Raw genomic sequence first — 12,668 nt, 5'->3', positions numbered from 1 at the left:
ATTTACACAAGTATATAGAGTTACTTGCCTGAATTCGCTTTCCGGTTTCACAAGGGTTGAACTACTTCCACCTAGTATACCGTTCCCTTTCCTAGCCTGAATGCCATCACGCTACGAATCTACAATCAAAACCAAAACTTTAATTAGATTCCCACTTGACGTTCCCAGAACGCTTAATATTTTCCTTAATCGTAGTACCCTAAGGGTATATATACTCAAATATATTCACACAACATGTCTATACCATAACTCGAATACTTTAACCATATAGACTTCGAATCACGCATTACGATGCGAATACGACATATATAATTTAATCCTTGCACTTTCACTCTTTACTTAAGTTATTATATCACTTATATAGCCTTATATCATGACTATTCAATTCTTCCCTTTTCATCATCCAATTCGAACCAAAACTCGAACATAAATCACATAATTTCTAAAAATCACACATGCATTCACTTAGCATCAAATCAATCCCTTTTTATGCCTATTTTTCATTCGGCTATAACCACAAATCACAATCCAAGAATCACACATTGACATGCATATATCAAAATTGCATAAAAACTTAAGATCAATCCAACTCTTATTCTCTTTAACTCATTTTTAACTTGAACGCTTACATGCAAAGCTATATCTTAACATGCACCCAAATTCTCATGTCGATCCTCGAAAGTAACTAATGCAATTAGCATATAGACTCACAAAAATCAACTTAACCTTCTTTTAACCATAAGATCCATTCAGATTTTTCAAAAGAAACACACATGCATAGAGAAATTTTAGGCAATCACCACATGCAAATACCAAAATTAAGTTTTGTAACTATTGGAGCTCAGTAATAACATCATCACTCACCACCGGTTCACCGGAGTTCATCACCGGTGGCGGTGGCTTCACGGTGGTGCCCTCATTCGAGGGTGTCCAACCATAAAACCCCCGATTTTCCATCAATTTCTCAAAATAACTAACATGCACTTCTTAGATATCATTTATTTTCTAGAAATCATGCTTAAACAAGGTAACAACAACAAGAACAACAAGAACCGAGAGGTTCTCGGTGAATATACACACATCGAACACACACAATACATATACACCTACATGCAAGTGTATTCTTGCATCTTTAGAGTATAAGAAGCTTAAATCTTGATTCAAGATTGAATTTTAATGGAGGTTATGGAAGGAACAAGAAGAGAGAGAGATTATACCAAGAGAGAGAGAGAGAAAAGAGAAAGCCGAGAGAGAGATGAGAGAAAAAGAGAGTGAACCGGGTGAGGAAAAAGAAAGAGGGGAGGGGAGTGAGGTTATATAGTGAGTAGCCAAGGGTATAAATGTCTTTTACCCATTAGCTTTTTGGATTTTCCCTTTATTCCTTAATTCCAATTTCAAAAAAATAATTTTGATAAATGAACAACCCTCTCAGAAAAGATGGGAATGCAAAGAATAAAATTTTAAAAAGTAGATCTCGAAATTAGCTTTCCAGCCATATCTTCAGAATAATTTTTGAGCGAACGGTCGATTAGTTACGGATTTTATAAAATTACGCTGGAAATAGCATTTTAACTCCATAAAATCATTTTAAAATACAACGATCACGAAATAAATATGCCAATCATTTTTAGAAAGTCTCTAGGACTATTTTGAAGATGACAAAACAAATTTCATTCCTTGACCATTCTCGAATAATTTTATAAAAATTTATAAAGGTTCAATAAACCTTATTTTAAATCGAATAATTCTCTTAGATCCATTTGAAAAATTAACAGATCACGTAATCGTGCTTACAGACAAGCAAGCACATATATTTGCACATCACAACTCATGTCTGATCATAAATTTCCCTATTTATCATTATTTCTCTTTTCGCGTACCGGGTCACGTTCTGCTTGACGGCCCGACGCTCAGCATTTTAATTACGCTTCACAATTACCTTTACCAACCGACACATCACTAGAATGCAATACTTACTTAAACATTCCATTTCACATAAACACACACATTTAACATTTAAACATTTTAATCCCTTTTTAAGACGGGTTCCGTTCTACCTGACGGCCCGTAACACAGCTTAACCCCTAAGCTGACTCTTTAAATTGGAACGCATCTATCTACGCTCTCAGATACTAATATACAATAAAGACAATTAACCATCACTTAATCACATAATTTATCATTATACCATAAAATCATACTTTATTCACTTAATTACGTCACGAAATTCCCATTCGTTACATTTAGGTTAACTTTAATCAATGTATCCATACAACAATGGTATGGTTATTATCCAATACTAAGATGAATCACAAAGTGAGGTTGTTAATAACTAATATTAATAAGAGGTTATACTAAAGAAAATTAACTAGGAGAGTAAAGAGAGTTGAATACTATATGACATAGACATGGGATTCTAACTTAATTAAATACTTCATTCAACAGCCTTTTTGTTCTAAACCTTAGTAAGTAATGGTGATGACACTAATCAGATAACACGAAACTGATAAACGCCAACTTTCGTTGTACGAATACCATACTACCAGACATCCACAAAAGAGATAGAAGCTGAATAGACACTAATTATATTGAGACCCTATATGTCTATAGAATTTGATAACATAACGGTGTAATGCACAAGTTATCTATCATGATTACATAAGGCAAGTAAGATGGTTAAAATTACCTATAAATCATGCATAACAAATACATGAACCTATGTTATCTTGGCAAGTTCTAAACCCTTAATTTCACTTTTGCTTCATTAAAGATTAACATGCTATCTTATAAGTTCGCGACCCTCATAAGACGAATAAGCACAACCAATACTAGGTTATCATAAAATCACCACACACTAAGGCATCGAAATAAATTAACTAAATAAATCCATAAATAAATCCGTTAGAACCCCACGATAATGATTATCCCATAATCGGACTCATCATCAATGTGGGTTCCGATGAAAGTATGGTATAATAAACGTACTCTTTATAAAAATATATAATAAAACAAGTACGAAACAAGAGTACAGGTTCACGAATAAGAAAACTAGCATCCAAAGATACAACGTAAAACAAAGAATCACAAGTATAAACTAGTTCTTCTTCGCCTTGGTTGAATTATGCTCTACGGTCTTCTTAAGCCTTCTCCTTAAGCTCTGGTACGTCTTTTTTTTAAAAATGAGCATAAGTTATGTTTATATAGCAGCCCATGCAAATTAGAAGTCTTCTGGATCAAAATCAGAGTTGAAACAAAATTCTTTTATCTCGGCCTGGCGCGGGCGCACACTTGACCAGCGCGGGCGCGCTGAGTTTCTGTTATTTGGGCGCGGGCGCACTCTATCACAGCGCGGGCGCGCTGACTCCCTGGAGAATTTTCTGAATTCTTCTTTTCTTTCTGATTTGAGTTGGTCTTTTCACGAGCTTTTAATCCAGACACCTTCCTAACATCAAATTAGCATAAAAACAATGCCAATTCACCTGGATTCCTGATAAATGCCTGAAATGCAAAAACACTATAAAAACACGTTAAAAACACTAACAACTTGAGTACAAACACCAATTCAAAGGTTTATGGAGTGTTATAAAGTGTCATAAATGCCACTCAACAAAGCAGAAGTGGAAAATCGTATAATCCTAGATGGTCTAAAGAAGAGGATCAGGAAATCAAAGAATAATTGGGTGGATGAAATACTCCCCATACATTGGGCTTATCGGACTACTTGTAGAGTCACAACCGGAGCAACACCATTTATATTGGCGTATGGAGCAGAGGTGGTTTTTCCTATGGAGATATCACACGGAGATATCACACTCGTCTCCAAGGATTCAAGCATACAATGCTAAAGAAAATGAAGAAGGAAATAGGTTAGCCCTGGATCTAATTGATGAAGTACGGGGTGAGGCACATGCCAGGATAGTGGAATATCAGAAGAAGTCTTCTTACTACTATAACTTAAGGGTGACAGAAAGGTTCTTCAAGCAAGGAGACTTGGTTCTGAGGAAGGTGGAAGCTTCTAGTGTAGGGCAGAAGGGAAAAGTCACCCCAAATTGGGAAGGGCCATAAAAGGTGAAAAGTGTTCAAGGATGAGGACCCTAAAAGCTAGAGACTATGGATGGTTTTGAAGTCCCAAGAATCCGGCACGCACGGAACCTGAAAATTTACTATGTGTAATATGGATGAGCATGTTTCTCACTTGTCAAAATGACAAGTAGGTTGAAAAGCACCTTGAAGCTTTGCTTGTTTAGGATTTCATGTTTTAGTTTTATAAGACTACTTTGTCAAGTTTGAGGTTTATTAAGACTTGTGTAAGGGATGAATCCCAAAAATTTATGAAATTTATGAAGTTTCCAGAATATGATATTAAGTCCCTATGGGATGACAAATGAACTAAATGCGTGAATTCCAATAAGAGCATAAAGTTTGATAAATAAACCAAGTTCGAATAAGAGATACAAAGTTCAATAAACAAGATAATCTCAAGGATAAAATAAGATAAATAATCCACACAGGGCTAGTAAAACTCTAAGGAGCAGAGGTGCCCTCAGCATCCATGTCATCATCCACTCCGCTCTCGCTAGATGTCACAGCAATCCCGGTCTCGGAGGAAAAAGAGCTGTGATCAGCTGTTGTAGGCCTAGAAGATGACTCGGGAGGAGGGAGAAGTGGATCCTGAGGGATGTCATCTGATACAACTACACAAATACGAAACCTCTGCAGTAGAGTCTCAACATCGAGACATATGTAGTCCGCCGGGTTAATGTTGAGACAAGCCTCGTTCACGGTCCCAAGGGCCGTGTCCCAGCCAGTCCTAAAAATCCAGGGAACACCGTGTCATCCCTGATCCTCATAGACTGAGTAAACTCCTCCGAGTCCAAGTAAGAATCAATCGCTCTATCTTTCTCGGCCCTCAGAGTAACCAGCTCAGCGTTTGCTTCTCCTAGCTCTTCCTCTGTGTACATCATCTTTCTCTATAACGAAGCGTACTTCCTCTACTGCCTCTTGAGGGCGTTGTCCACATTATCCGAGGCCTTCTTCCATGACTCGGCTTGCCTTACAGCCACTTGGAAATAAGCGTTGGACTGAAACAAAATGATAAACAAAGAGCATAAGGCAATAGAAAGCTACGAGTATATAAAGGAAAAAGGAGTTTAAAGGAGATACCATACCGAGGCCAAGGAATGAGCGCCCATAAGCTTTATTTTCTCCAAATCCGCACCCGCTATGATATTGGTGAAGTCCTTAGGGGTCACTGAGTAGTAGGACCAATCCCATGCGTGTTTCGTGGATCTAACCATGGTATCCCCTCTATGGAACCATCAGAATGGCTGGAAAGCACCGGTAGCAGAAATAGCAGGAACAACAGCAGAAGTAGGAGCAGTTAGGGTTTCAGTCCCCCCTGAAGAAGCCTCCACCATAGGCTCCTTATACTTCCCCAAAAAGCTAGGCTCCAAAGCCTTTCCCCAGGTATCCAACCCTGCGAGCCAGGCCTTTTTCATCCTCGCTGTTTCCTCAACGACAGGCAGGTTATCTTCATTGATTTCCTTAGTAGCCGCAAAAATGAAGGAAAACAAGAATATGTGGTGTCAATAATGCATGAAAGGAAATGAAAATAAGAAGGGAAGAAAAATACCCTGCACAGAAACTGAGGGAAGCCTCACATGGATCAGGGAAAACTCCTCTAATAAAGTCCAGCTGGGAGTTACGCCATTATCCTTGGTGAGCTTATCATAAATGATAGTCTCTTCGGGAGTAAGGTAAATGGATTTGAGGCTACTTTAATATCCGGGATATTGCGTGTAATTATTTTTATCAATAAATGATTTTTATGTGATTATTATATGATTTTTGGTAAATTATCTAATGATTGGTGTGGATATGTGGATGCTTATATGTGGTAAAGTATAAGTATGTTAATTTTATTATGACCAGAATAAAATATAGATAATTACGGTATTTTTCTAGTAATTTCTGGACTGTTATATAATTTTATTTTGATTTATAAAATTATTAATTATTACAAAATTATGTTATAAAGCCGAGAATCGTCCAACTTCAACAATTTTTACGTTTTTACAACCCGAAGCTCTCCCGAAAACTCATTCCTAACCTAATCTGGTAATTCCGGACATTTTCCGTGTTTTGACTTTTTCAATCCGGATTACGGTTTGACCTGTGTGCTGCCCGTCGCAAGATTTTCGATACGATAATCATTTCGGTGAATCAACAAAACCCGTATTCTCGAAAGATGGGATATTATTACATTATTTTCATATAAAGTGTTTTATAAAAAGCCTGGTTTGGATAATTATTCAATACAGGTACCAAATCATATCGTTTTTGCAGTTACTTAGCGGCTAAGCAACTAGTTTATCGATCCAAAACGATCCAACACGATCCAATATTCCATAAATATATATAGCCCTTTTATTATTTCATTTTATTCGTATAATCATAATCAGTCAGTAAAATCCCGTAAAATACAGAGAAAACATCGAATTAATACTGCGTTCTTGAAAATCAATCGCACAAACGGAGACGTTATCGAATTCCGATTCGGGCGTGCAATATATCAAAACAAAACTCTCGAAAACCTCTTTCTGAATCCACCATCTATTTTGATGCAGAAATCAAGGTATTTTACTTACTGAATTGTTTTATTTCAAATTTATTAAAGATTAAATTATGAAAAATTATTCTTGATGTTGTTGATATGATTTGATGATTCCATTGTGTAGATAATATTTTTCTGGTCAATTTGGTATATTATATGTTAAAAAATGATTTTAATAACATATAGAAATTTGGTATATTATATAGAAATTTTGTAGCTGGTGAGTTATGTGGATCAAGTAAGTCAGAAATACGCATATGGCATCTGGGTGTTTGAGAAGTACGTATTCTTCACTTGGGTATTCTTCATGATACCCCATGTCTATTTGCGTATTAGGTGAATTTTTTTTAAACAATACCCTAATTATAAATGAATAACAAACTATACGCCGGACACAAATGTGTATTATGTAGTACCCCAATGATGAATGTGTCTTCCATCCAGTATTTACAACCATGTCATTCAGAAATCGTTATTTTTCTACAATCCTTTCGAAAAGTCGGTACTTTTAACCATCACCCTCATGTATTTACCGGGTAGGATTGATTAATTGATTTACCTGCGGTTAATATTTTATTGATACCATTAAAATATCTATTTTATGAGTATTGAGATCGTAGTGTGTTAAAAACCGGACACTTCCCTTGTGTATTCTAGGAATCTGGGTTCACCCAGTTTCACATACTTCTCCAATGATTTTCTTTAGTAAACAGGCGAGGACATCCGATCTTAGCTAATTAATTCTCCTATTTTCCGCGTTGTTGATTTTTTTATGATTAAATTTGTTGAATTATTAATTATTTGACCATCTGTTACTCATATAATTTGGAAATTAGGAGTTTCTTTGTTAGGGGTTATTAGATGAAATAGATTGCATGATTGTGTAGATCGTGGAAAAACCAATCAAATGATGTATAGCTAGCTAACAGACGGTTCCTGAGTTGTCCTAATTGAGTCTCGCCGGAAAATACAGAACGGCGGCATCGGGAACTTTGACTGAATTTTCTGGATAATTTAACAACGTTTTGATCGAATAATCTGCATGAATGAGTTGCTGGGAACGAGGGTAACAAAACCCTGTTGATTTAATGTAAAACTGGGCAGAAAACCAGGTCGCCGGAAAAACTTCAGGCCGACGACCATGGCGTCTCCGGCAACCGGGGAAGATAACTGTAGAAATTACAGTTTAGTACCCAGGTTTTGCAAGCCTTGTATTTTTAATACTTCTGTTTTAAAAACTTTTAAAAATTTGATTTCAGTTTTAAAAATTTTAAAAATCGGATTTCTGTTTTATTATTTTCGGAAAATGTATTTTTTTAAAATTATTTTCAGAAATTTTTTTTAGTTATTTAAATTCAAAAAAAATGTATTATTTAATTTCTGAAAATTATTTTTAATTTACAAATAAATCTTAATTATTTAATTATTTAATTAATTAATTTTAGTTGATAATTAATTATTTAATTAGTCAATTAATTTAAAAATTAATTGATTAATTAATTTAATTAGTTATGAATTAATTTTAATTGATTCAATAATTTTATTTAATTATTTAAAATTGATTTAAAAAAATCCTGAAAAATAGTTTGAAATTTAAAATATTATTTTAAATTATTTTCAAGGCTCGATAATTATTATAAAATTATTTTAAAGTCAGATTCGGGTGTTCGAACCCTATTATTTAATTATAAAATTATTCGGAGTCCCGTTTAAATTCCGAAAAATATTCAAAAATTCATATTAAATACCTGGAAAATCATTTTGACCCCGAATCTTCTTTGAAAAATTATTTTGATCGAATATCTTGCGTGCTATGTGCTATCTGATTAATGTGTTATATGCCTATGTGGTTATTATTGACTGTTTTAGTCATAACATTTAATCCGTATATCGGATTTGGGTGAAACGAAGGGTAGATAAAAGCTTATGATGTCTATGTGACGATTTGAATAATATGAGATTGAGTATTGATAGATACTTATGATGTCTAACAGAGTAAGCGAGGCATAGAAAAGAAAGACAGTGATCAGTAAATAGAACTGAAGTGTAGAAAAAGATAAGAAAATGATCGATGAAAAGAAGCAAGGCATAGAAAAAGAAGGAAAGTGATGGAAAAGTAAAACTGTTAGATGGGTACAAGTAAAGTTGGAAATCATCGGTGATAAGGCAAGTACTTCTGAACCTTTCTTCAAGATATATTGCAAATATTTTTGAACTTTCTCATAACATGTTGCTATTATTCAAAATAACTCTTGTTTTATATTGCAAGCGCTTTAAACTATTCAACCTTGAACCCTGATTCTTATTGATCTTGAGTCGTAAGCCTTATTCTTCATAAACCATTGATTATTGAATTCTCAGATATGAGCCAAACACATACGATACTACTCCACAAATACATATCTACCACATACTGATTTTTAATATTGAATTGCTTGACATACCAACTCTTATTCCTTGTTTAACAGAAGACCAATTCTTGTAACCCTTGAACCTTTGGTCTTCTACTTTCTGATTCTTTCCTTAATTGAAAGCCAATCTTTTTGAATTCCTTGTTATACCTTCATGGCATTATGAATTACCCCATGCTTTAAGATAAATGTTGTTTATTATTCAGCTTATTGAATTACATTGGTTATCATATTGAATTGTTTTAGAATTAGATGATTTTATAAATGTGGACCAGATTCGTGGTCGGAATAATAGGCCAATGAGTGCCTTGGATCCAGTATATAGAGCAAAGCTGGGAGCCTTGCTCGGGGTTAGTGTGTGACTGATCAGCAGCCTAACCTTGGTTTTTAAAATGAAAAGTGAATATCCAATTCTAATCATTGCGTATTTAGAAACTTGATTCTTCTGAACCATTTCAATTGATTATTGTTTAACCTCTTTAATGGCTATTATGACTTGCTGAGCTAGTTAGCTCACTCTTGCAAACCTTTTTATGTTTCAACAGTTGAAAAGGAAAATTTTTGGTAACGAGAATTCCCAGTCCAGTGTGCGAGCTAGGATTCCAGGGTAAGTTGGATCGCTAACAGGAGCCTTATATGGTAGATGAGTTATGCAAGATTGTAAGTACGATATCATTAGCCATTGTAAATTGAATTAGTTGGGATTTGGTATGATGTAATAAAAGTTAAGATTGTGGCTTGTTTTTATACTTTAACTTGTTGCGATCCGTGTTTGTGTAAAGAAGGGTCAATGCATATAATATTTTATATACAAGTTTATATATTGTGGTGTGTGTGTTGTGAGCCCCAAACTTCTGACCCGGGTTTAGAGGGCGTCATAGCTACCATCGATGACCTTCCTGAACGAAGATCTAAAGAGGGTGCCCCAGTCTCCATTCTCCCACTTAAGCCCGACAAAGCTATCCCTCCAATGTTGGTTATTATCAAGGATCGATGCACTGTTAAAAATCTTTTTGCATTTGGGCCTCTATCTAATATAGACCAAGCCACAGGAATTTTGTGAACTATTGTAACACTGGAAAATTTTCCTAAAAACAGCTACTGACAAAGGGAAATCGCTTCTAAGACACAAGACCATGAAACATAAAATGTTTCTCCAAGCATTAGGAGGAAGCTGACAAGGATTAATTTGTAAGTATACTAATAAAATAGGAATGAACTCATTAAATGAAAACCTAACCCCAGCATTAAGGGCATCTGCATAGATGAAAATAGTTTTGGGCTTTCAGTGGCATGTACGATCACCACCTTCAGCAGAAACTATCCTACGTGCGGGACGAACATTGTATATTGTGTTAAGCTTGTTAATGGCATCTACGTTGTAGCACTTATTATAGTAATCAAATGAATCTAAATGGGCATTAGACGGGTATTCATCCCCTAGTGTTACTCATGTCTAGCAATGATATATAAGAAGAGCGGATTTCGATTTCATTACCTCATTTGGAAGCATAAGCGATCTTATTTGCCCTCTCAAAACTTTTATTCGCCATTAGTGAAGGAAGAAGAAGAACTTGAGGCTGAGGAAGAAGAGAGAGGAAACCGGGAAAGGGCTGTTTTCTTACCGGAAAATTCTTGGAGGCTGGAAGAGAAGGGAGAGAGGGGGAGAGCTTTGGAGAAGTGAATTGAGAAATGAGAAATGAATTATGGAATGAGAAGTGTGAAAGAAATCACACTCCCCTCCTACATATATATACAACTCCCATCCGGTCATTGGGCCGGTAGAAGGGGGAGTTTAACCGGCTATAGCCGGTCAAAAGCCCATTTGGGCCTAAACCTGGACATCTCTAGAAGGATCTAGAGAATTCTGAAATAAAATATTGATAAATAATTTAAAGGATGCTGCGAGATTCCAGAACATTCTGGATATTGGGCTAGAAAGCCCAGAAAAAATTGGGCCCATAAAAATGAAAGCCCAGAAAAAATTGGGTCCATCAAAATGAAAGCCCAGAAAAAATCGGAGCCATAAAAATAAAAACTCGGAAAAATAATGGGCCAAAAGAATTGTTTATCAAAATTCCTGACCTAAAATAGGTCAGGATTTCTAATCGAATAGTCCTAATCGAAATCACCTTCGATCAAAAATTATTGGTCGTTATTCGTTCAAAACTGAGGTCAACAGGACAATTCCTGATCGAATTTAGGTCAGGAATTTTGGTCGAATACTCCTGATCGAAGCACAACACGAGCAGAAATTAAGGGACCTTTATTCGGTTAGAAAAATCATAATCAACGTCAAAAATCCTGACCGAATTTCAGTTAGGAATCCTGATCGAATAGCCCTAGTCGAAATAGGCCACGACCAGGAAAAACAGGATGATAATTCGGTCAGAACTAAAATACCATGTCATACCCCCAACTTAACAATACATAATATATAACTATTACAATAATTAAAAGAAAGTAAATACAACTGAATCCAAGATCTTACAGTTTAGGGTTTGGAACAACCCAACACTAGTAACTATTACAACTGGTTTTAATATCGAGTCCTCACACAAAACTATCTCTTATTCTACCTCAGCTCGGACATACGCATCGGCATCACAAGTCTTATATGTTGTCTGCTTAAATCTAACCATAACTGCTAGCTGTAATATCAGGGTTAAAGCAAGTAGTGAGCCAAATGCTCAACAAGTGCTAAACAATACGATACAAAACATAAATCGAGATATATATTAAAGAATGACAATGTGAAGATATAATTAAAAATAACAAGAGATGAACTTTTGGGTGATGGCATCATTTGCTTGAATCAAAAACTTTTTCAAAATCATATCTTAATCAAAAACCATTTTATGACGCTACAGATTACAGCCGGTCGCGAAGTAATCCCGAACCTCGCTGGGTTCTAAAACATTAATGGGATCCCTAGGCAACTTTTAAGCCTACAATATCAGTGTGGAAAGGACTTGCGTCTCAGTCCAGATCCACTATTTAAAGAAAACATTTATCCCCCTTTGGGAATGAAAATCCAAATTTTAATCATTTCAAAAACTGATGCCGATTGATAATAAAATTTCTTAAACAGTAAACATTTTTATCAAGGGATTGTATATTGACTTGAAATACTGGAATTATGTTCACTAAATCTTAGGGCCATGATCCACTAGACTTTACTCTATCAGGGTAATTGAAAGGTTTCCAATTACAAGAATTTTGACAAGGAGATTTAGTAGGGTTATTGGATAATATGAAAGAGTAATGCCAACCTAGGCTTAAAACAATGGTTTTAGACAAAGTATAGGTATTAGAACATCAAAAAGATAAGCATTACTGGTTACAAGTATGATAGAGGTCTTAAGATATAAAGAAAGTGACCATTAGCTCAAGGTATATAAGGATGTCAAACTTTAGGGTAAGGATAGGGTTATCAAACAATCGTGAACGACTTTAAAGAATATCTGGCTTTTAGGTATCAAGATAAAGTTTCTATCGGGGTTCTTACAAGAGTTAAATCAAGCATCAGGGTGTAAAATCAAGATTTCTCAGTAATCAATAGCATGTTAATCAAAAGGATCAATCAGGTATTATAATAATTCTCTATTATATCATGGCATCCCGATTACTTTGGTATACTAGCA

Source organism: Apium graveolens, chromosome 9, assembly GCF_009905375.1.
Source record: "Apium graveolens cultivar Ventura chromosome 9, ASM990537v1, whole genome shotgun sequence".
In the NCBI taxonomy this organism is placed as follows: Eukaryota; Viridiplantae; Streptophyta; class Magnoliopsida; order Apiales; family Apiaceae; genus Apium; species Apium graveolens.
This window is presented reverse-complemented; position numbering follows the sequence as displayed.